Consider the following 24,712-nt stretch of genomic DNA (forward strand, 5'->3'; position numbering starts at 1 on the left):
AAAAAACCCACCCTTCTTATCACTTCTATTATAATTTCTCACAAGATTCTTGTTTTCCTAAAAAATGGTATTTGATTTATTTAGCATCAATGTTTAGCACAGTGCCCATGGGGTAATAAATTCTCAACAAATGTTTGTTGAATAAATGAGTGAATTTGGAACAAACTGTTCTAATTCAATTTGTCCAGTTTCTAGATAGAATTCGTAGAGATGAACGAGATTTGATTTTGAGTCTTGGAAAATGCTAGACTAAACTCAAGCAATCTCAGTTTTCAAGTTTTATTGTAAAACGCTAATTACATAATTAGTTTATGCTAAATTCAGGAAATTGCCTGTTCCGCTGAACAATGGTTACTTATTTGGAAAGAGGTTACTATACCACTTCTTTTAGAGTGAAAATCTGCACTGAGCTGTTGTAACTTTTTCCTTATGAACAAGGCCATAACAAATACTGCATATATACATCTGTGTACGCATCTCGTCCTGTCTCCAAAAGATACTTCCTAGAAAGAGATTTCCTGGGAAGAAGAGCATCACAGATTAATGTTTTTGATGCACATGTGGTTGCAAGGTCACTCTCTTTGCTTTTTCAACCAGCAGGTAAGAGGGGAAAGAACCTAGAAGAAGTTCATTACTGTCTTTAATTTCCCAGCCAGGAAGTGGCACCCGTCAATTCTGCTCCGAGTTCTGTTAAATTCTGTGGTAAAAACTTGCTCGCATGGACATTTTTGTTTATTTGTTTTTCTGATGAAGAATCTGCAATGTGATGGATTCAAGATATGGGTAAAGAATTAGTAAAAAAAATTTAGTATATAGTCAAATTCTAACTTAAAAATTGAACTATTGTGATTGGCCTCCTATTATAACTTTTCTTAAATTGCTAAATTATCTAACTTCGAGCTCATAGAGGTCTTCATGAAAGAATCCTATTTTATTATACCCCTGTATTTATAGTAACTACATTGGATATCTCTGTCAGGAACACTTCTTAGTACAAATCGTGTCATAATTAAAATAGTTAAAAATAGGTGAAAATACCCAGGTGAAAGAAAAAGATGATTAAGGATAATATGTCTCATCAACAGTTACTATATAAAAAATGGGACTATAACTCAGAGTATCCTGTATTTCTTTTATGTATTTATGTTTTATTTTTATTTTTAATTTTTTTTTTGCTGAGGAAGATCAGCTCTGAGCTAATATCTATTACCAATCTTCCTCAATTTTTGCTTAAAGATTAGCCCTGAGCTAACATCTGTGCCAATCTTCCTCCACTTTATGTGTGGGTCACCACCACAACATGGCTGATGAGTGATGTAGGTCCATGCTCAGGATCCAAACCCACAAACCCAGACTGCTGAAGTGGAGCATGCACAACTTAACCACTATGCCATGGGGCTTGCCCCATCCTCCCATCCTTTTATACTTTGTTGTTTCTTTTGTAGTTGCCATCTTTTTAAAGCCTACAAGAACACTCAGATGAATTAGGGTAAAATTCATCAGCTAAACAGTTTTATGTAATTCATCTAGCTGGATTTTTTTTTCTAGGTATTGTCTGTTAAGTTACTTTCACAGATTTAAGTTTTAGCTGTTCAAAGGGAAAGAACAAGCTTTCCTGCATTTATTTAAAAATAGAACTATTTCTGGGGTCAGCCCTGTGGCATAGTGGTTAAGTTTGCGCACTCTGCTTGGGCAGCCTGGGGTTCGCAGGTTCGGATCCCAGGCAAGGAACTATGCACCACTCATCTAGCCATGCTGTGGCAGCATCCCACATACAAAATTGAAGAAGATTGGCACAAATGTTAGCTCAGCAACAGAATTCCTCAAGCAAAAAGAGGAGGATTGGCAACATATGTTAGCTCAGGGCCACTCTTCTTCACCAAAAAATAAAAATAAATAAAATAAAAATAGAACTATTTCTAATTAGTTTTCAGATTATTTTTACTGATTTTAATGATGCCCTTATTGTCCCTAGCAAAATACTTGGGTAAACTGTATCTTACATAAACAAAGGTCAAAATAGTTTTTGTACCATAATTAAGCACTTGCATACAGAAATGTTTGGTAATCAAATTAGACTACAAAGATGAATGTCAAGTGGTAATTAGTTTTCTGAAAATGTTTGATGCACTTTTAAATCATACTTCCCATAAAATCCTTAACTTATGTATATTTTATTAACCAAACAATATCATGTAATAAGAAATATTGTTCAGGTAATCATATCTCTTTGAATGCTATAAACAGTATAGTTATTTCTACTCCTATGAACTTTGTGATTATCAATTTCTAAGACCATCAGACAGTTAAAAAGCATAATAATCACATTCAATCGTTTCCATAGTATAAGGTCTTAAAAACTGTTTCATATATATCATAAAGATAATTGTTTGGTACTTTTTGAATTTATTTTACCTGTTAAAATTTTTTTTATATTTCAAAGAATAGCAGGGGATCAAAGGAACTTAAACTGTTCCTTTTCCCCCTGTAAGTCATGCAACAAGGCAGGGGCACAGGGGTGCGGTTAGGCAGTGGATAGGATAACGCGCCTGTACCATTCTCGCTCATATTGCGGCTCTAGGAAACACTCCATCTGTGCCGGCTGTAGGAGAATGCATTGCTGTTCTCTGTGAAAGTTTTATAAAACAAAGCACTATGTCTCTTCTGTCTTCCCAGAAAAAACAGAAAATACAGCAAACAGTATTTGGTATCAGTCCTCCAGGAAAATGAGAGAGGAAATTTTGATGATAATTATCTCCTGCATTTGTGCCTCCAAATTAGGTTTGGGTTGGCAATAGGCATAGGGATAATATAAAAAGTTTAGAAACTTTGCAAAAGAATATGCTGTTTGAAATGTTTAAGTACAAAATTGTCAATCACATTGTGACATGAGCACTAAGAAAGAAAAGAGTTCTGATAGAGATGTTATTCATTAATTGATTTCATTAATAATGAAATTAATGCAGTGTTCACGTCTTTAAAAAAATGTTTTTAAAAGAACAGAAACTATCAGGGTGCTTCTCACATGCAAAATCTAGAAATCGCATTATGATATTTTGTTTCAGATAGATAGACAGGCAGGCAGATATATGTCCTGGGTCATAATATAAAATATACCTCTACACTGGGTAGTAGTTTAAAAAGTTAGAAAAAATTCATTTGAGAATTAGTTTCATTTTTGCATGTAACAGCCAGTTCAAGTGGAAAAATAGCTCATGCACAGGATTAATATGTTCTGTTTGTGTGAGGAGCAAGCCACTAAAGTTTCAGGTTTGACTAGAAAAGGTGGTGACTAGTAATGGCAATCTATCAGTTTTGAATCCCAGTTTTATCTCTAAACATGGAATGTCATACTGAGAGGAAGGGAAAAAGAGACGTGAGATGATCACCTTCAGTATTATGAAAAGTAAATTGCTCGTTTTCCTTATAGGGTAACATTCTGGTTCCTAAAAATGTATATTTACATAACAGTGAAAAGATAAAGTTTTGTTATACAACAAAAGGTGACAAAAAGGAAGTGTTTTTCGGAAACTGTTATCAGAGTTACTGCTGACAGCATAACGCACAAACGTACAACTTCAGGTTATTAGTTGTGACACAAAAGAAGGCCATGTAGAGAAATGTATTTTACAAAGACAGCACTCCAGAAGATTGCAGAGTGCATAACGTTTTTTTATTATTCTAAATGGAAAAATGTACAACTTTAAAAATTGGAAAAGTATATGTTTTGAATCTGAGTGAAAAAGATGAAATGCAGTTTTCTTGTGAAAAGGAATAAAAAGTGAACTCTTCCCCTCTCCTTAGTTGCTGATGTTTTTCGTTTATCAGACAGGGAAGCGCGCCTTACAGAAGCTTGCCTTATTGGAACTGCTGCCTCGCAGGGGTCTTATTTTCTTTCTCTTTTTTTTTTTTCAGAAAATACAGTATTGTCATCTAAACTTCAAGCAATTAGAAAAATTTATACTGGAAGTATTATTTTTTAGAGAAAAGTGTAATGTGAAAGCTATTCCATAGTGGGGTATATCTTATTATTTTAGACTTTCAAGGCCTCCACTTGGAATAGCTTTAATCCCGGGAAATACTGTCTTTCAGACATAAAGTTTTGCTGACCTTACATTTACAATGTTAGTGGTAATGATAATGTTGTTTTTCGTATTTTTAAACTATGAAACAGAGTACTTCAAAGTACTTTATGAGAGTAAATCTCTTCATCTTCAGTTCCCAGTAGACAGTTTTGGCTAATGACTGCAAATAATATCAATTGCTGTTCTTGAGAAATGGGAAGAAAAAGGACAGAAAGAGAAATTCACTTTCTCAGTGAGTCATTAGCAGAACTTGAAATTGTACCATATCAGTGATATTTCCCAATACTTTATGAGTAATTTCTATTTTTCTTTCACATGCCTATAATAGGAGAAAGACATTTATTAATTCTACATCAATAATAAAAGCAATATTCCACCTAAAGATTAATACTGAATACAATGAATTTCTTTTTTTTAAGATAAAATCGTTACAACTATGTTTGAAATTTACCAAAAAATAAAGAACAGTTTTCTAATCTCAAAAAGAAACAAGTCTAAGTTGCAAAGTTAGCGTATTTAATTAGATATCATTTTAATTTATGACTTAAAATCAAGTAAATAATGATAGCCAAAATTCAAAATTCTGTGAGGCACAGCAATATCTTTTAAAATTTTAATGAAACCGGGATACTAGTTAGACCTATCCCTCAAATCTTAGACAAATGCTTCTGACTTCTGAAAGAACAAAGGCAATTTTTAACGTTCTCAGTTGGAAGAAGAGGTATTCCTATTTAGTTTTATTATCACCATGGAAATTGGATTGGAGATTGAAACTAGAGTAGAAGGTCAACTTTTTTTGTCTTGCGGTTATGAACATGTAGTGGGGTGGAGTTAATACTTAGCTTGGAATCACAAAACCGGGTTCAGGTCCCCAACTGCACTGTATTAAGAGCATGATCTTAACACAAGTCACTTTTGACCTTTCGGTTCCAGTTTCCTTATCTGCAAACCGATGATAATGGTGCTTATCTCACAGTAATGCAACTAAGTTTGAATTGTTAGAACCTTTTGTAATTAGTAATACTATACAGAAATAAATTCTTATTCCGTAAGACCCTGAGTTATTGTAAATGTATCTTTAGTTTGAAATAAATTAGCTTTTCGTAAATCATAAATGAAATCATATTGCATATACATGATGTGTGGAGAAAATAAATGTTGCACAAAGTTGTTTCAAAGCACAGAAAATTTGGAAAACATGACTGTTGAGAATAATGCAATGCCTTTTGTTTACAAGATGAGAAGCTTGATTCTACTTTATTATCATCTTTAATCAATTTGTTTCTATTACAGCAAAGATAACTGGTATTTATTAAATCTGAAGAATAATGTGAAAACCTTGGCTCAGAATATCTTTTCCCTTTGTTAACCTTTCCTGTGTTAGGTACAGTGTCCAAGCAGAAGTTGTAATAATAAGTACGAGTTAATGCTTTCCTTCTCAAAACTTATTAGATCAATAGAGATGATACAAACATTTTCCATTCCAACATTTCCTCTCATAAGGACAGAATAAATATGATAATATTTATAAAAGAGATTTGATTCATAGTACTTGGTCATATCAACATATTTATAAGTCAAAACTCTCTTAGGCACTAAGCATGTCATTCTCTGTTGAAGGAGCTGCCTATTCTCTCCCTAAATATTCCTTTGTGTCTGTTTTTCTTCTTCTCCTTATCTAACTTAAAGAAAAATTTCTAATCTTTTGATTTTGATTAATCTTTTGATTAACTTCTTCAATCTCACTTTCTTCTGAATTCATTAGTCTAGTTTTCTTCTTATCAGCGTCTTTAACTTCTCACTCTCCGGCTCTCTGTTCTAAGACCAAAAGTATTTTTGAGGGTTCTCATAAAAACACTTCTTGTTCTCTCTACAATTTTTTAAAGTTCCATTCTATGCAAACTTTTATTCTTAACTGGGCCTCTTACTCATCTATGATTGCTTGTTTCTACTCCTCACAGCTCATACACATCTTGAGTTTGGCTTTGGCCACCACTTCTCTAAGACTTGTTCCTGAGGGTTTAACGTGCTTTGACTTCAGTGTTCCTCCTGTTTGAATTTTTAACAGGCTCCGTCACTATTAGATGTTTGATATAAGTGTGTGGTTGATGGTATTTGACTAGATCCCTGACATGCTTAAATCCTGCTTTGCCAGTCACCTCTCTCGATATCATTTTCTTACTGAGAGAAGGCCAAAGAATAACAGTGAATGGAAACAAATTATTACTTTATTTTTAGCTAAACCAGTGCCAGTAACCCCCATTTATAAGCACTTGTAGAAATAGATCATTATAATGTCCCAAACTACCTCATCTTACCACTCCAAGATCAATAGGAAAAATGAAAAAATCCGAAATATCACACGGAGATATTGAAGTTCTCAAAATGAAACTTCTCTTATTTGGATAAAGTTCCAAAGTAACTAAAATCCATTGCTCTCCTTTTGATTATTGTCTTGTTTTGTTCATCTCAGAAAGAGTTCCACTCAGATCTCTGGGTGGTCTGAATTCCTTCTACAGCATTTGCAACACGGGCCACTTTCACTGGAATGGGTGTAGCCATTTCAGTGCATTCAAATTTGATTCATTCAATCCCATTTCTTGTGTGTTCCACTTTTTCAAAATTTCAGGAATAACCAAGTTCACAAAAATAGCCCTAAACTCAATAAATTTAGAATGCACCAAAGATAATATAGGAATGTATTATCTAAACTCCAATTCCATTATATCAATAAAAAAATAATGTACCCAGAGCCCAGTGACCATTACATTCGGATCCCTTCTTGCTATCGTCAGTCATAGACCACAACTAAGGCTCAGAGTTACTTGGAATAAACAGGATACACAGAGAATATGTAAGACAAAAAACAAAACTAACCCTAAAAGCTTCTTGATTTCTTACTCTTTGGGATACTAGTCAGTCCATACCAGTTGTCCAAAAGTCATAACATGTGGACTTAAACTACATCAGATGAAATCCCCCTTCAAAAAACTAATTATTGAAGTTGCAGGTGCTCTCAGCTTCATAGTGACTTTCATACAGATATCCCAAACCTAGGGTTCAGAGGAAAGGCCAATGAGAAGTAACATTATCTCCTCCTCAAATCTTTCTATTTATCAGAGTTTTCACTGTCTGGGTCCTGATTAATTGTCATTAAGACCATTCTTTTTCATCATCTATTTCTTTTCTTCAGTTGCAAGACTTCATTTTCTAACAGAGAAAAATAACATTCCTTCAGTCACTTCTAAATACAGAAGGAAAAAAAATGACCAATAAACCATCTAAAGCAAACGGATCTGGGTACATTCTCTTGTGTCTCTAATCAACTCACATCACTGTAAAGATGCTGATGCAAACCTCAGGACCTAGACTTCTGCTAAAGAGGACTTCTTTAGTCTTTGTGGACAGCAGCCATGGTTCAGAATGCATCTGTATAATAAAGATAAGTGTATTTGAAAGTAATCCGTCCTTTCCCTCAAAAGGTCTTTACTTCACACAGGGCTCCAAAGTCCTGAAGAAATGGGACTTCCATTATGATCAGCGGCTCCAGGCAACTAGGCTCCATCACTTTTCTTTTACTATAAATATAGCTGCAATCACACCTGCTAATACTAGTTATAACCCACGCTTACGAAACACTTTTGAGCTTTAAATATACCCACATAATACTAGTACTTAGATAGTAGTCTCTGAATATGACAATGATGAGACTATTTGGATATATTAGAAATAATAGTGAGATTTTGATGGAATTCAAGCTAAGAATCTAAGAATTACTCTGTGTGCTGAAAAGTGTTTCTTGTCTCTCATGTACATCATTATCCATTTATACTTTTTTTTATCACTGGAGCTAGAGGACTAAAAACTAATTTAACACGCCCTAGCTTCCTGTTATGTTACACTAGTAGGTGGCACTGATAGAAGACAAGAAAGAGGCAAGAAGAGCCATTCCCTTTCATTTGTTTATAAGGTGGAAAGCTCTTACATTCTTCCAAGAGAAGCAGAAGAAACAACAGCTCTCCAGCAACTCAGCCTCAGGCTTGATAAGAGCTTCTTAATCTTTGTGGAACAGCCCTTTTTGCCCTTTTGCTTTTCCAGTCCCATTTATACCACTTGGTCTTTTGGCACTACCAAAAGCATTGTAACCAATTTCATGACTTAAACCATCACTGTCTACTGGATTTCCAGAATTATTATTTTTCCCCTGCCTGAACGTTGATGGAAAGATTTCTTGGCATGAGGAATGGGATCAGGAAACATATCCACAAAGTTAGGCATCTAGGATTTGTGATTTGACTTAACTGGATTTCAGTGCAGTGATGACCTCATTGATAGTGGGAAATTGGAGGCTGGTAGTCAAAATTATGCAATGGGAAAACAGTCATTCAAGTTACTTTCTGTGATTGTCTTGTATGAAGTGCCTAAGGAAGACAAAATTTTGGGAAAACAAGGGTCTGCGGCGCTTGATCATAATAGAGTAAATGGTGACTAAATGGAGGGTGAGGACAACCGCCTTTGGCTTATCTGCAGAGATTATGAAAATAAAATGTCAAGCTGAGTGTTTTAATCAGCTCAAGTGATTGTAAGAAAACCAGAGAGCTTCTGGTATTGGCCTAAAATTATTTATTTTCTCTAATAGTTGCAAAGCTGCTACAGATAAAAATAAGACTCAAAATTTGATTCTGTGGGTGAAAAATTACAAAGTAAGTTGAATTCACAATATTGCCAGTTTTTATTTGAATGCATAACCTAGGAAGAGGTAGCTTATACACAGTATAATGGCACTAATTTCTGCAATATAAAAAATTTCCATTTCTTATTGGTAGGAACCTGCAGAATATGTACTGAAATTTTTCTAGGGATATTAGCCCAAAGAGAGTAAAAGACAACATCTGAGTCAAATTTATCAGTATTAGTACACTTACCAGAGCTTCTTGAATCAATATGTTACCTCAAGTAGCAGCTAGGAGTGGCTCTAATACTTTGCTCAGTTGATTGACTGAAACTTTAACCTGTATTCAGTGAGGTTTAGAGCCCAGAATATCCCTTCTATATACCTCTTTAACATAACATAAAAGAGAGTATCCAAAGTCTTACGGCAGCAGGAATATTAGAGTGAATTTATCACATGTGATTTTCCTTCGCATCCACCAGGAAGCTCAGAGGACATTCCCTTTAGCAATGCATTGAAAAATCTTGAAAATGTTTGCATTGTTTTCTCTCTAAAATTTGAGAATGAGGCAAGATCAAGTCAAAAAATATGTTTCCCGATTTCAGTGGAGATGGTGGGTATGGCAAAGACTAAGTGGTAGCGCTTAACTGACAAGTCAAGGTGGGCATAGTCAGTAAAGGACAGAAGGGCTTGAGTGACAATAAGAATATCGAATGGGGGCTGGCCCCATGTCCAAGTGATTAAAGTTCTGCGCACTCTGCTTCAGAGGCACAGGTTCGCAGGTTTGGATCCTGGTTGTGGACCTACTCCACTTGTCAGCCATGCTGTGGAGGCAACCCACATACAAAGTAGAGGAAGATTGGCACAGGGGTTAGCTCAGGGCAAAGCTTCCTCACCACCATCAGCAACAAAAACAACCAAAAACAAAAAAAGAATATCAGAATGGTTTTTCCTTTATCACTAGGTAATTCTTCAGTTTCTAGAACTGAACTAGGCACTCAAGTCCAGTTTCAAGAACTTAGCCATTTTGCATACATTTGCCAGAACAAAGACCCAGAACCTCATGAATAAAGGTGAGGCTAGTCACCTTGTAAAGGGGCATGAGACATCACCACAATTATGTACCGTTAATTTTCTTCTGTGCTTTTCCCCAAGGGACTACACACCATTATTGAGAATTACTGTGCATTGGAAAAATGGAAATACTCAGACCTTTATCGGATTACTAGAACAATAGCTTTGAATAAATTGGCTTTACTCAATGGAGATCTAAACCATCATTATGGTCCACTGATCAGAGAGGGGAGTTATTGATGACAGATAATAAATGTTGATTGGAACTAAGTCCATCTCCTAGTGGATCCAGTGGGTCTGTGGGTACAACCTGTGGCTCTTTTCCCTATCTGTAATGAGTTGTTGGAAGACATATTTAGCAACCAGCACAATACCCATGTGGCTTCTTAATCTGTGGAGTAGGAGCTATTGTGAAAAGAAAGATCATGGGAAAAGCTTTAAAATTACCCTCTTTACCTGAATAATAAACCAAAAACAATGCTTTCCCCCTGGCGGAATTGCAGAAATCAATGCCATCATTAATAACTCGAAAAATGCATATATGATTACAATCATATTTCAATTTTACTCAATTATTTAGCATGCAAAATAATTACCTGCAAAGAAACACAGCTAAAGCTGGGCAAGTCTTGAAAAATGACATTTAATTATTACAAATTTAATCAAATTGCAGATGGTATTCTAAATATGATCTCTTTACTAGAGAGATCAACCGTCTTATTGGTATGCACCATTTTTCTTATTCCCATGATTCTATGCCCTGCATTATTGAATAGCACTAGTGACACAGGCTCATTTTGCTAAGATATGTTTCTGATTAGTCTAGCTGAAGCTAATTTTTTTTATTTTTCTCTCTCCTTTTTTTAGCTTAATTACTATTACATTGACTTCCTCACATTTGTACAACACTTTACAGCTTGCAAAGTATTCTCTCATGTATTTACTTTGTCTTTAAAACTTACTTTGATGTAGGTATTTCCTTTTCATTTTCCCAATGAAGGAACTATTATCATATATATAGTCTCCCTCATAGTTTTCCCAAATGTGGTTAATAATTTTCCCAGGGGCAAAAGGGTACTTAACCAAGAAGAGGAGACTTCAATACAGATTTTCTTAAGTGAATCCCAGACTCTGTGTGTGTTCACTGAGAACAGATCAAAGAGCAGGTGAGGGCTGCGTTGATGCCTGCACACTGCCTTCAATAGAATGATATCTCTCTGTGGAATTATAAATTACGAAGAACCGGAAAGACTTCAAGGATCCAACCCACTCATTTTACAGACAAAGAAACTGTTATAAACGTTTGAAAGTGTTATAAACATACACCAAGGGGACAAAAGTTTCCTTTCCTGATCTAGTACTTTAAAGATCTAAGAGAAAACAGGTTGTCCATTATTCAGTTCTAGTATATGACTTCTTTACAACTACAGTATATTTTTAATAATATATCATATCTGAAATGTTTCTTAAACTTTAGTAATTATTATTGTTTTGGCTGATATTTCTAACCTTTTGTGAGTAAAAGAATACAGGTGGCATTGAAGAGATCAAAATAAAGCAAATCCAACTGATTACTGTAGTTTAATATGTCAGGATGTCAAGATGAATTCAAACCCTTTTCCCTCCTAAAATAGTTGCAAGAAGTGAAGGCAAACAAAGAGGAAGTAAATGTTGTATAGAGTCAAGACAGCTGGTATTTGTTAACAGTATTCATGGGTCATATTGAAGTCAGTGGGAAGAAGTGATGGGTGGGGAAATTTCTTTTCTTTTTTCCAGATGGCTTCTGTAGCTTAGCTTGTCAGAATAAAAGGCTGATGATGGAATATGAGTGTGTATGTTGAGGCCTAAGCTTACCACAGCTTTGACTGGACAGGAAGATGTTTCTTAATAGCCTGGGCCCATTCTTTATATCCTTTGTTTTAGGAGGCATTGTACTATTTTGGAAAGAACACAGAAATTAGCATTAAAATACTTGGGTTGCAATCCTGTCTGTGTGGCCTTGGGCAAGTGTTTTAACTACTTTAGGCTAAGCATCTTAATCCATAAAGCAAGGAAAAAATCAAACTAATAGAAATTTTATATGCCCAAGATTAGGCAGTGGTTATGAAATGGTACACTATTAATCATTACCTAAATTTTAACTTAATAAATGTCACATACACATATATACATAATGGGTGCATATCAAGGATGAGTCTTTTCTGATCATTTCAGCTCTATAATGACAACTTCTTCTTCTAAAAATAGTTGAATAGCTGGTTGAAGTGGCAGCCACCATAAATAATTAAAAAGCTGGAGTCAATATATGAAATAACTGTTTTCAGATTTTGAACAAAAATTTATAAAACTATAATATCTAAAATAAAGGAAACAAATGGGACAACCTCAGAATAGTCAGTTTTCTGCCTGGAGGCAATGTCTGGATGTTAGCACAGAGATGGGGACAATAGGAGCATGGCAGTCAGGCTGAGCAGACGAAACAGAAATTGGTCACTTACAGCTACCGAAGTGGCTGAAACTGGTGGGATGACAGAGTAAAGAAAATTTTGCAGAGAAACAACAGGAGAACTGAGAGTAGGAAGTATCCTGCTGTTGATTCTGTAACTTGCTCAAAGTATTTAAATCAATCACATACCATAAGGAAAAAATCTATTTGAACAATTTGCTTTCTTTAGGCATCACTGAAATATTTCAGAATAACCTATCTTCTGATTCCTTCTGGATTTGGAATATCTAAATCTCATACTCCTCACTCCTACATTGACCTTTGAGAAGATCTCAAACCATTGTTTTAAAAAGAGATGCATGGGGTGAAAATAAGAAATACTCTAAGACTCTAAGTCCAAAGGATGGATGTGTCAATATGTGAAACAATCAGAACTCTGACATTTCTTAGGAAAATATCCAAAGTCCTACTCTTTGTGTCTCTTAAAGGTAGCCTTCTGTGAGACGGTACTTACATCATGAGAATGAGTGTCATTGCAAATGTCTGTTACTAATCATCTATATACTCACAAATCATGGCACAAGTTGCCAAAGCTTCTGCGTAAACATTAAAAAATGGAATTTTTTAGCTTAACTAACATTTATATTCTCATTTTCCTGTTTTTGCATTTATTAAAAAAATATGAACGACTTCAAGCACACAAAAAAGTAACAAAGAACAAAATAAAACAAATTATGTAATGCAGTGATTAAGAACATGGCCTCAAGAGACAAAATGCATGGGTTCAAACCCAGTTCAACCTTGATTTACTGAGCAATTTTGATCAGCTTCTTTTACTTCCCTGCCTCAATTTTTATTCTATAAAATGGAAAGAATATATACTTTTCTTATGGGTTGTTATGATGGTAGATGTAAAGAACTTAATGGTATTAGGGAGACTTTAATAAATAGGAGCCATTTTAATATGTAACATTCAGTTTTGTCAAATCTTTTTATTGGGACACATTTGTTTTAGATTTCTGTCTCATTTTTAACAATTAAACTATGATATGAAGTTCAAAGTCCCTTAATTTTTTCCCCTTTTCTCTCCCTAGAGATGGCAAATGAGTTTGGCTTTTATCATTCCCATGCCTGTTATTATAATTTTTATATATTTATGCAACTATAATCATACATATGTTGTTTTATGGATTAAATTTAGAATTCCACACTTAGTGCCCAGGTTTAATAAATAAGGATGCTAATTTTTCAAAATGTGTGTTTAAATCAGCTTTTAAAAAAAGGGATTGTGCAGTTGTATCTTCTGTTGAGCAAAAATTCAGCCTTTTGTGACTTGATTGTCAGATAAAAGATCAGATATATACATAGCCTTACGTTATTTCTCAGAGGATATATCTTTCATCTGTTAAAATATATCCCACAATTATAAAGTGATTAAACCCTAAACACAAGGGTATTGTAAATAACATTTCAGTTAATTAAAACTGCAAAGCATTTGTTTGTAAATAATCTTGGACTCATGCAGTTGATTTCTATCAAGCTAAAAGATGGGCTTGGGTTTAGAAATGCACATAAGGGACTGATGAGAAATTGGATATTACTATCTGGGAAAAAAGCAATAAAATACTATAACACTCTTAAGTAATAGCTGAGAGAGAGAGGGAGAGGGAAGTGCTGGGGGAGACAGAGGGAGAGGAGAAATAGCTTCAGCTAGACTACCCAGAGACACGTCTTAGCAAAATGAGCTTCTGTTACTAGTGCTGTTGAAGAATGGAGGAGATAGATATCATGGGAATAAGGAAAACACGGCCTGAATGGTGCATCAGTTTGACTTGATGGACCCCCCAGGGCTTTGTTGTTCTTGTATGAGAACGTGCTTCTGTGTTCATTCATCAAACGTGGTGCTATAGCATTTCATCATAACAGAAACATCATATTTTCAAATCGAGCTCTCATGGAATCTCTTATAAACCGTCTCTTCGTAAGATGCATATAGTTTTATGTTTCTGTTTCCAAGGTGATCTTCTTATGTAATTCACCTGGAATTTCACTTATTCTACTTAGCCACAATCACATAATATATGGGATTTTAAATATAGTTGCCTAATGAGGTCTTATGATTCAGAACCATGAAACCTTCCAGCCAACAAAGACATTCATTTTCTCAATTAATCCCATCATATTAAATTATTATTCAGAATTATTTTTAAATTAGACAGTAATTTTTGCCTCCTTCCATCTCTTTTTCTTCTCTCTCTCTCTCTCTCACTTTGTTATTATTTTCTGAAAACATTTTTGGACAAAGACCTGTGCTAGGAAATTCAAGTGGTTAAAAAAAAAGTAAGTTATATGAGCCATGTATTCAAGTATATTTTAATCTAAGGATAGAGGGTTCAGATAAGCACAAAGAAAACTATATATACAGCTCAAAGATGTTAAGAATCTTACCAGAGAATAAATAAACTAGTATGAGAACACTGAGAAGGGATAGAGTATACACAAGGAGAATTACAGGATTAAGAAAGAAGTAAAAATAGTTCAGAAAAAAATTGACAGAAATTTAATTAATGGAGATAGAAGAGAAATAGGAACATGCATAGTGATTTTAGGGGGAAATAAAATGCACTTTTGCTGACACAAGAGATGAGAGGAAGAGTAGCAAATGTGTAAAGTGAAAGGAGATTGCAGGGAATCCTGAACCCCGCCAGTCGGAATTTCAGTAGGCAATGGGCAGTGAATGAAGAATTGGAGGAGCTGACTGGCATGATATAGATAAGCTTTAGGAAAATCTTCTGATTTGAAAACATTTGAAATTTTCTTCATGTCTTCAAAATTTAGAAAATTGCATGGATGTGTGTAGATATGGAATGTTTCCAAGAGATCTGAGTTTTCTGTTCATTATTTTGTTATCAATTTCTAGTTTTATTGCCTTGTGATCAAAATATGCAGTCTGGTCTCTCACCTTGTTTTGCATTCTCCAGTGTTTTGTATAAAACTCATGTACATTCTAGATAAGTCTCAACTGTTCTTTTTTTCACCTTTATTCTAATTGCCACTGTCACATCATCCTCCACTTCAGCCTGTCAGTCAAACAGTACAGTAGTTAGAGACTCAATTCCAAAATGCTATTTTGATCATGTTACTCCTCTATTAACCCTCATTTAATGGCTGCCCATTGTTTAGTTGCTTACAGGTTTAAATCAAGGTCTTTTTACCAAGAATTCAGGTACCATCATGAGCCATGCCTTTCTTTCCAGCCTTATTTCCCATGTCTCTCAGAATTGTTTTTCCTATATAATAGTCATGAAGAAATAACTTCTTTCAAAGGCATGCCTTTATGTCTTTGAATTTGCCATTTATTCTCCTTGTCTGTTTTTCTATCTTCTAGTCTTTCTTGATAATGCATTGCAAGTATCCAGGAAGGATTTTTTTTTTCTGACTTCTGTAGGCGCAATTACTTAACCCTACTCTATAGCTTTTTCACATAACTCTCTTATCATTTTGTGTTTTGAAATGCAACTACTTGAAGACTGATGTGTCTGCTTTGCTAGACTGTAAGTTCTTGGAGTCTGTGCCTTCTCTGCTAAAGGATAGTAGAGAGCACAGAGCAAACAAATTTTTGTTGATTGGGTGGATGAATAAATTATCCATTCTGCAGGATAGTAGTAGGTACATAATAAGCATCGATATCTGTTGAGTGGATGGATATAAAAATATCCATGGCACATTAGGATTTTTTTTGAAAACCCTCAAATAAGAAACTTATATGTGTTTATTATATTAGTATATGCCTATTTATGCTTTTATCTGAGTCCTCATCTAATTATAGATCATTTCTGAAATTTGGCGCAGTTGAAATGATCGTGGAAATAGGATAACTTTTATTGCTACCATTAATTTAATTGTAGACAACTACAGTGCTTTGTCCTATAATTGTGTATATGCAGACTTCTTAAATATAATAGAAACAGCAGTTATTACTATAGGCAGGAATTTAAAAGATGGCAATAGTAGAGCCTGAAAAGAGTTAATTCTAGAGACAGCCTAAAAATTGGTTTGTTTCTGCCCAATCAAAGCCATGATGACTGTAGGTCAGAAGAGGGCAGCAAGTGCAGCCCAGGTAAGAAACACGGCCTTGACAAAATGGCCTGAGACGAGCCGAGGAGAATGCCTGAAAGAACGCTGGAGGATTCGGGAAGCATTTGGCAGTGGAGAAATGTAAGCGACCCAAGGAACTAACCTACTGTCTTTGTACCAGGAACAGCAGCCAACATAACAGATAAAATAAAAAGAATAAAACAAAAATATTGCTTTTACCTTCATTACCACATTTTAATTTTTGAAACAGTTCTCTGTGGTATAGATAACTAGATACCACCTGAGGGAAATAATACTCTAAGAGGGAACTACTAGGAAAGAATAGAGCCAGGACTTCTCTCAGATAACCTAGCCACGATGAATGTGAGGAAGTCAGGTTGACAAGAGGCAGAGCCAGTAAGGTTTCAAGCTAGAAAGCAAAGGCCGAGAGCAGGGTCCAACGGGAGGCCAGAATGAGGGCACAGATTAAGAGTCTCCATGACTATGGATTTTGAAGGGATGGTGGTGCTGGATTCTGAAGTCTTGAAAAGCATTCCTCCTGTTTAAAGATGCTTTGTTATGCCCAGAATCAGTGTGAGATGTTATATGGCTACCACATTTGTCTTGTTGGAACTCAAATCTTTTGACATCTCTTCATTACCCAGTGAATTTTAAATACCAGTTATAGCATGGCATTTAAGGTTAAGTGTGATTTATTCATAAGTTAGCCATCTCTAGTCCCACTGCCTTCTTCCTATTTGGTGCACCACCAACATTTTACATAGATTTCTCTTCTATAATTTGAAACATTGTATTCAAGTTTGGTTGAATTGTCTCCTGTTTCTTCCCTCCCATCCTCTACTAAATTTGAACTGCTCAGGAGCGGGGATAGCATCATATAACAGGCAAATTTTGTTAAATGAGCACTGTTAGTACTCATCCCAATATAGACTAAGTTTTTTAACCGTGTCATAGAGCATAAAATTTTGCAATTTAATTGTAAGTCACTCTCTGCTAGTAACTGAGGTGACGTTACAGCCAAAATTAACACAATTCTTTTCCTGTTTCAATGGCAGAAATGTTCTCTGCATTGGGGCTTTATTTGTAGACAAAGTAGGTGCTAAAAACCCTCAATACCCCACAAGTCTGTCATAAAACTGCCAACAGAGAGAATTTCAAAAATTTCTACCATTACAGGCACACTTGCACAAGGGTACAATCAGAAGGTCACTCTAAAAAATACACATTATGACCACCTCCCTACTCATGTTCCCCCCCCCCCACTCTGTTTCTATTTTTTTGAGGCTGAAAGGCAAAAGAGAAAATTTCTTCTAATTGAAATGGCCTACATACAATGTAAATATTTACTTTCTTAATTATTTGAGTCAAGCTCTGTGCTTTCTAATTATTACTATATTTCTTTACATTTTTCTCTCTTAAATTTAATCAACGTGTATAGTGCCCAGTAAACCAGTATGTCAAAATCTTATTGGTATAAAGATCAAAAAAATCAATGTTGCTCAATTATAAGAATTAATTACTGAAGACAAGCTTTAGCCAATCCATTGTTCATTTTAACTGATCTAACACGATATTTATATACCAATATCATGGTAGAAAGGCTTGTCTGAGAAATATTATTTAATCCTGCCAGGACCAAAAACAAACTTTCTGAGGCCATTATCTAATTTCAAATCTATGTTTTAAAAGCATATCGTATACATAGTATGGATTCACCATTTTCTCTAAGGAAATTTTATTTTGTTTTTGGCTGTTGTAACATAAAATTCTGAGATTACTAAAAAGTGGGTGAATGTAATATATAACAAAATTTGTTTCTAATACTTTTATTTTAACCAACTCTGTAATTCTTTTAGTAATTATCTGGACAATGACTATGTAATTAAGATTTTCAAAGGACAAAGCCAAAATCTGCATTTTTGTTTCAAAAAAGGATTTTCAATTTTAATAACAATATATTTATAAATGTATGTTTTAAGCAAGAAATGTTCAAGCATAATATCCCTACAATTTACTCGGCAAATGAAGGATGTATATTCTGGAAATACATCTTATCATTTCCACTTCTAGTATCTAAACATTGGAAAAAAATGTTTCCAACTGGAATTAGAATATTTTATACTTGATTCCTAAATTTTCTGTAGAATATCACATAGTAAAATTATATTTTCTATTAATTTCAGAAATACATATTTAACATGGAAGAACAATTTTAAATGAAAGCAAAAAATTGCCCTAGGAAAGAAAAATATTCACTTAGATTTTTTTCCGTTCACATCATTCATAATAAATTTTTTTTCTATTTGTCAGAAAAAAAAAGAGCAAATAATACAGATGTCACATTGATATTAGAAACAGATACCCATTCACTGCAATGTGTATTATTTTTAGAACTTTGATTTGGCAAGACTACTTTGTATTTTTTCAAAAAGGAAAAAATCATTTAGAATATGCATCGGGACCACACCACCTCCATTTAGAGAAAACACAAACAAGTGAGCACGAGGCGGGCTCCCCTGTGTGAACTAATCTGTGTGGCAGAAGGTCAAGAGCAGCCACACTCTCCCGTCTGTTTGTGAGCTGCCCTGAACCATCTGATTCAAAGAAATTCCATTTTCCTCTGGCAAAGGGCACACTTCTCTAAGATTTGAAGATTTCAGTGCTTATCAGAAGGAGAAAGAGGTACACAATAGTAAACCTAATAATCCTTTATTTGGCAACAATAAGAATTTTACTTTAAAAATAAAATACAACCACTAATAGATAGTTATATTATTTATTGAGGAACTCAGAAGAAGCAAATAAAAATGAATAATTTGGAATTGTTGGAAAGCACAGTATTCATGTGATAAAATGGATTACAAAATACGCGGAGAATTGAGTCAATCATTGACAGCTTTTTGGAGAAATGTTTTGTGTGCATGCACACACACACACACACACACACGCACACATATATTTCCTTTTCACAGTGGAAATATTGCCCTTGTATTTAGTACCCAGTTTTATCCCATTGTTTTTGAAGACCAGGATGTGATTCATTCCAAAAATAGCTTTCTCCAGTATAAAGTGTCTGAATAAAAATAGTTTGTTGTTGTAGTATTCAGGAAAGTCTAAAGTTGTGTGTGTGTGTGTGTGCGTGTGCATGTGTTAACACTTAGCAGCCTCATAACGTTGCTAAAGAATTACAGGGTAGTGGAATACTATGCATGGAAGGATCATTTAATGGCTTATGATGATAAGGACATGAAAGAATATGTTGCTTCTTAGATATAATGGATATCTGGTTTAAATATCAGTCTTTTTTATTAACAGCTAAACACAGTTTGCTTTAATTTATGTAATACCTTTCAATAATAACATGTTGACATTTTAAATTAACTTTTAAAATTTCATATTTTTTCCTCTTTTAATGTATACTGCATTTTATATGTTTCGCATGAGCCAACATCTCACTGGGGAATGTTCTGACATTTAATGTTTCTCATTATTATTGTTTATTATATGATTTTATAATGATTCTTTACTTTCAACAACTTTTCTGTCTTTTTTTTTGGTGAGGAAGATTGCCCCTGAGCTAACATCTGTTGCCAGTCTTCCTCTATTTTGCATATGAGACCCAGCCACAGCATGGCTTGATGAGTGGTGTAGGTCAGCACCTGGGATCCAAACCCGTGAACCTGGGCTGCTGAAGTGCAGCATGCCAAACTCAACCACTACACCACCGGGCTAGCCCAAATCATTTTTAAATATAAAAGAAAGAAGACTTTATGGCAAAAAAAGGCAAAGAAATAAGATGAAAAATTGCTTACGTTTGTGAGTACTTGTTTTGTGTTGTTTTACGTTTTTGTTTTGTTTTAAATGAGATTGTACTTGATTTTACATTACAGTAACAGATGGGTTTTTTGAGCTTTTTTTTCTGAGTTCAACAATACTGTTAACCAAAAGCCTGAGTAATACAATATCTATGTAGTGAGAGTTTTAAAAAAGCTTCTCATCTCACACCAGTAATAATTTATCTGAAAAGGACTTCTACTTAGGAAAGCAAATAAGAACTTTAATATCATTAGGATCTAAGGGTGTTGACAATGAAGGCCATCTTGTTTTCAATGACTGAGTATACTATCCCAGCAGTTTTTTCTACTGAAGTTCAAAGTGACCATTCCTTTAGTCTGCTTCAGAATTCATTCAAGCGATTTTAAGATAAATGTGTCCTAACATTAACACAATAAGTTGTATTTGTGAGTGTCAATGCAATTCCAGAGCAAACAAAACGTTATTCAAAACTAAAATTTTTTGAGATTAAATTTCTAGAATGATCTTTATAATCACACCAGTTCATATCCCTCCAACCACTTTTCTTCCTCCCCTTAGCAGGGGAGTTTTCTGTCATCAGTTCTCCACTGGTGTAATCCAATGTTCAAATACAGGAAGCCATCATTAGGAGTGAGCCAGACTCTGTTATATGTTAAAAGAACTGAGGGTTTTCCTTGTCATTCTGTCTTTGCAAATGGCGATGAATATTCATTAAGCTAGGGGAAGATTTGCCAGCTGCAAATCTTTGCAAGGTGCCCTAGTACTCCTAGTCGAAAGGAAAACAAAGATTATAAAGCCTCTATTTAGGTGCATCCTAAAGGGTGAAGAAAGTAAGCTGGCAAAAGTGTTCTCAGGGAAAAATGTTCTAGCTCACACATTTTAAAGGAATATGTGCACTTTGTGTGTGTTTTTTTTTTGCAAAACTGTGATTTTCAGTTTTTCCCGAGATCGTCTTAAAATGGCAAAAAGGGAAGGCTATATCAGAATTACACTAATCCTTAATTTTATTTCCCTTCTGCTGTATTACGGGGATCTAGAGTGAGGTTAAGAGTTTTGCTTTTGTTTTTAACAAAATGTGAGGCTGTGAAGTAGGCAACACTTTGTATTGAGTCAATATCATGGGGATGGAGCATTTCTGCCTTATGAGAACCGCATCTTCCTTATAAAAGTCTGTGTTGAATTCTTGTATACTAAAATATTTGCATTAGTTCTGTGTTTTCTTATGTTGAAATATTGACCACATTTAAACTCAAAAGAAATATGCTCAGATGTGTTGGAAAAATGTTAACTGTATTTACTAAATCATAGCGTATTTTCAGATTTTGTATTTCTTTAAAGAAGAACATGCCTACATTTTAATGTATCAGCCTAAAATGCAAAATTGGCAAGTTTTACTTTCACTTGTCTCCAAACTTCAGAGTGAGAGTTAATAATTGTTTAAATCTATGTTAATTTGTATTACATGATCATGTATTTGTTCACTTTAAGTCAATTAGGAGTAGTAAAACTATTATTTTGTTCTCAAAATAATTATTTTTTTAATTAAAAGGCTCTCCTCTTGGACAGGGAGCAAAAAGAAGAGTTTCCTGCAAGCCAATATTAGTTTACTGATTGCTTGGAACCATTTGGTTATGAAAAGAGGAGGAGATTCTCAGGGAAAGAAATGACCCATTTAAATCCCCACTCAGACCATGGTCCTTTTTTGGCAATTCGCGTTAAGGTACTTACATAAAACGGACAGTGTCTGTCTTCCTAAATCATTGCTGTCCAACCGGTTATTCTTGATATACTGCTTCATCTTTTAAAAAAATTTTAAATATAATTGACATATAACATTGTGTAAGTTTAAGGTGTACATGGGTTGATTTGATACATTTATATATTGCAATATGATAACCACCCTAATGTTAGCCAACATCTCTATCATGTCATGTAATTCTCATTTCTGTTTTGTGTTGGAAACCACTGAGATCTAGTCTCTTAATAACTTTGAAGTTTATAATACAGTATTATTATTCTTAATAACTTTGAAGTTTATAATACAGTATTATTATTTATAATCACTGTGCATACATTAGGTCTCCAGACTCCTACTCTCCAGCCCCTCATAACCACCATTCTACTCTCTGTTTTTTACAAGTTTAGCTTTGATGAACTACTTAATCTTAGGATTCTCTGACTCCCTATGATTTTGTGGGACTTCCAAGTGTCAATATCCTCCCTTTGTGAAAATGAAAAATCCATTCCCGAACGAGTTTGTAAAAGTATGCTGGATGCTCTAAAATGATACGCTAGATGACCCCTTGGCTGTAAAATCATTATAGTACAATTAGGTCAAAAGGGCTCTTAAGTCATACTTAACGTTTTCACTTATAGGATAGTTGGAAGATACTGCTGATAAATTGTTTTAGTTCTCTATAATATAGTTATGTCTATGATAAACACTTAGAGCAAACATTTTTAATGCAGTATAGTATGTGTAGAGTTGATTTCAGATTTAATTAAATTTCTAATCTGGATCAGTTTTCTTGGAACAATGTCCTAACTGGCTTTCAGCAGCTTTTTGGCTGCCTTGGAGCTGACCCTGAATGTGACTTTCTCAGGGGGGCCTTGCTGATCCTCTTTCCTGTTCAACTAGGTGAGGTGAGATCCTACCTACATTTTTCCTTTCATAACACACTATACAATTTCAGTTCTTTTGTTGCTAGTTATATTCCACCCCTCCCACAAATTGTCAGCTTCATGATGGTACACACTCTGTATATTTCTATCCCTCTTATCTGTACTGTATTCCCAGCACCTAGCAAGTTGACTGTTGAGTTGATGAATAAACACATTAAGTTTTTAATTTTGCCATTGGAATAACTCAATCTGTTATACTGATTTTTAGTTTCATGCTCATACACATATTACCTGACTGGCACAAGTTTACAAGTTGCCGCCAATAATTGGTGAAACTGAAAATAATAGGTACATAATTATAGCCACATCAGCAAATTAGAATAACAGCAAATACCTAAAACAAATAAATATTCCGTATCATCATCACTTATCATTAGTGTTTTCATTCACTCATTTGTTCAAGGAATATTTATTGAGCATCTATTGCTAGGCACTGGGGAGATAGCAGTCACCAGGGCAGAAAATATCCAAACTTACAGGGCTTACATTTTAATGGAAGCCAACAAAGCATTACTATGTAAGCAAATACTAAATGAAAAGATAAAAATAATTAAAGAAAATAAACCAAACAGGTTAATAGGATGAAGAGTAACTAGTTGGGGAAGAGAGGGATAGGGGGACACATTATAGAGGGTGTTTGGGAAGATTGCTCTGAGGAAGTGACATTTGCCCTATCTCATGAGAAGGAGTCAATCAATAAATTCATTATATCAGAAAAATCCTACTTTTTGTCTAAGATCTTTAATAAAATGATGCACTGCATGAAACACAGGACATACTTTAATCCTTCCTTCATTTAGTCCACAAATTATAATTTTTCAAATAGAAACTTGAGAGTAATAAATTATAAATTTAAAAGTATAAATTAATTTATAAATTAAATTGGTGAAAAATATTTTAATTCTTTCAGGATCTTAGCAGAGAGTATGAGAGATCTTCTTAGCATTAGTTTCAAAATTTGATACACAATATAAGATCTATGAAACCATAGTAGATTTTAGGAGAGAGAGAAAGATTCAAAGTACCCTTCACATAAAGCATAGATACTATTATTAGCTTCTTGATATATATATATATCAAATATATATATATTTAGTATTTCCTTGACAGCCATGTTATCATCTATAGGAAAATATTTTTTCCTAAATTCAGACAGCTGAGAATAAAGATGTTATCGTGTATAGAATTTGCTTTGTGTAGTGGTCATGTGCAAAGGATAGGAGATGGAAGGATAATTTGGTTCAGTTTAGTAACTGCTAAAAGTGGGATAACTTTAATATGAAGTATATGGAATTAGCAACATCAAAGGAACTTCTCGCAATGTCTAACACAGAAGAGCTGAGTGGTGATAAGTACGGTATGCTTTGTCTGATATTTGTTTGGCCCCTAAGTGTTAATTGTTAATAAAAATCCAAATGTTAGCTAGCGTGTTTCAGTTCTGTCTATATTTAGCAAAAACAGCTTTTATAAGAATTGTATCCCTTTTTAATGTTCTTAGTTGTACCAACCTAAAATTGTGAATCTAAATTTTTATATCATTATTGTAACACAAGGAAGAAGCATCAGTTGACAAGAAAGTATAGAGTTAAGCCTAAATCACATCTCTTTGCCTTCAGAATGAGAAAAAAAAATCCTGGAATGATTTTATATGGCTATTTATAGCTAGTATTAATTTCATTGATATTTGTATTTTCAAGAACCACAATTCTTCAGACTGTATCAGGGAACAAAAGGGCATCTTCCTCTCTTTCTCTTCTGTTTGTCTGAATATTTAGGTACATTCACCCTTTGAATGTTTAAAATTAGATGTTCTCACGGTCTTTCTTGGCTTTTCAATGC

The 24,712-nt window shown here is 34.3% G+C and overlaps 1 long non-coding RNA gene across 3 annotated transcripts in view; it reads left to right on the plus strand.

Annotated features, from left to right (window-relative positions):
* The first annotated feature begins 380 nt into the window (after nucleotides 1-380).
* Nucleotides 381-24,712, plus strand: part of LOC138918799 (uncharacterized) — a 42,924-nt gene continuing 18,592 nt past the window's right edge. For 2 of the 3 annotated variants that reach the window (XR_011428561.1, XR_011428559.1), the window contains exon 1: nucleotides 382-600. This is a non-coding gene — a long non-coding RNA (uncharacterized lncRNA). Of the gene's footprint in view, nucleotides 601-24,712 lie in introns of all 3 variants that reach the window. The other variant, XR_011428560.1, reaches the window with a different exon arrangement.

Source organism: Equus caballus, chromosome 18 (genome assembly GCF_041296265.1).
Source record: "Equus caballus isolate H_3958 breed thoroughbred chromosome 18, TB-T2T, whole genome shotgun sequence".
In the NCBI taxonomy this organism is placed as follows: domain Eukaryota; kingdom Metazoa; phylum Chordata; class Mammalia; order Perissodactyla; family Equidae; genus Equus; species Equus caballus.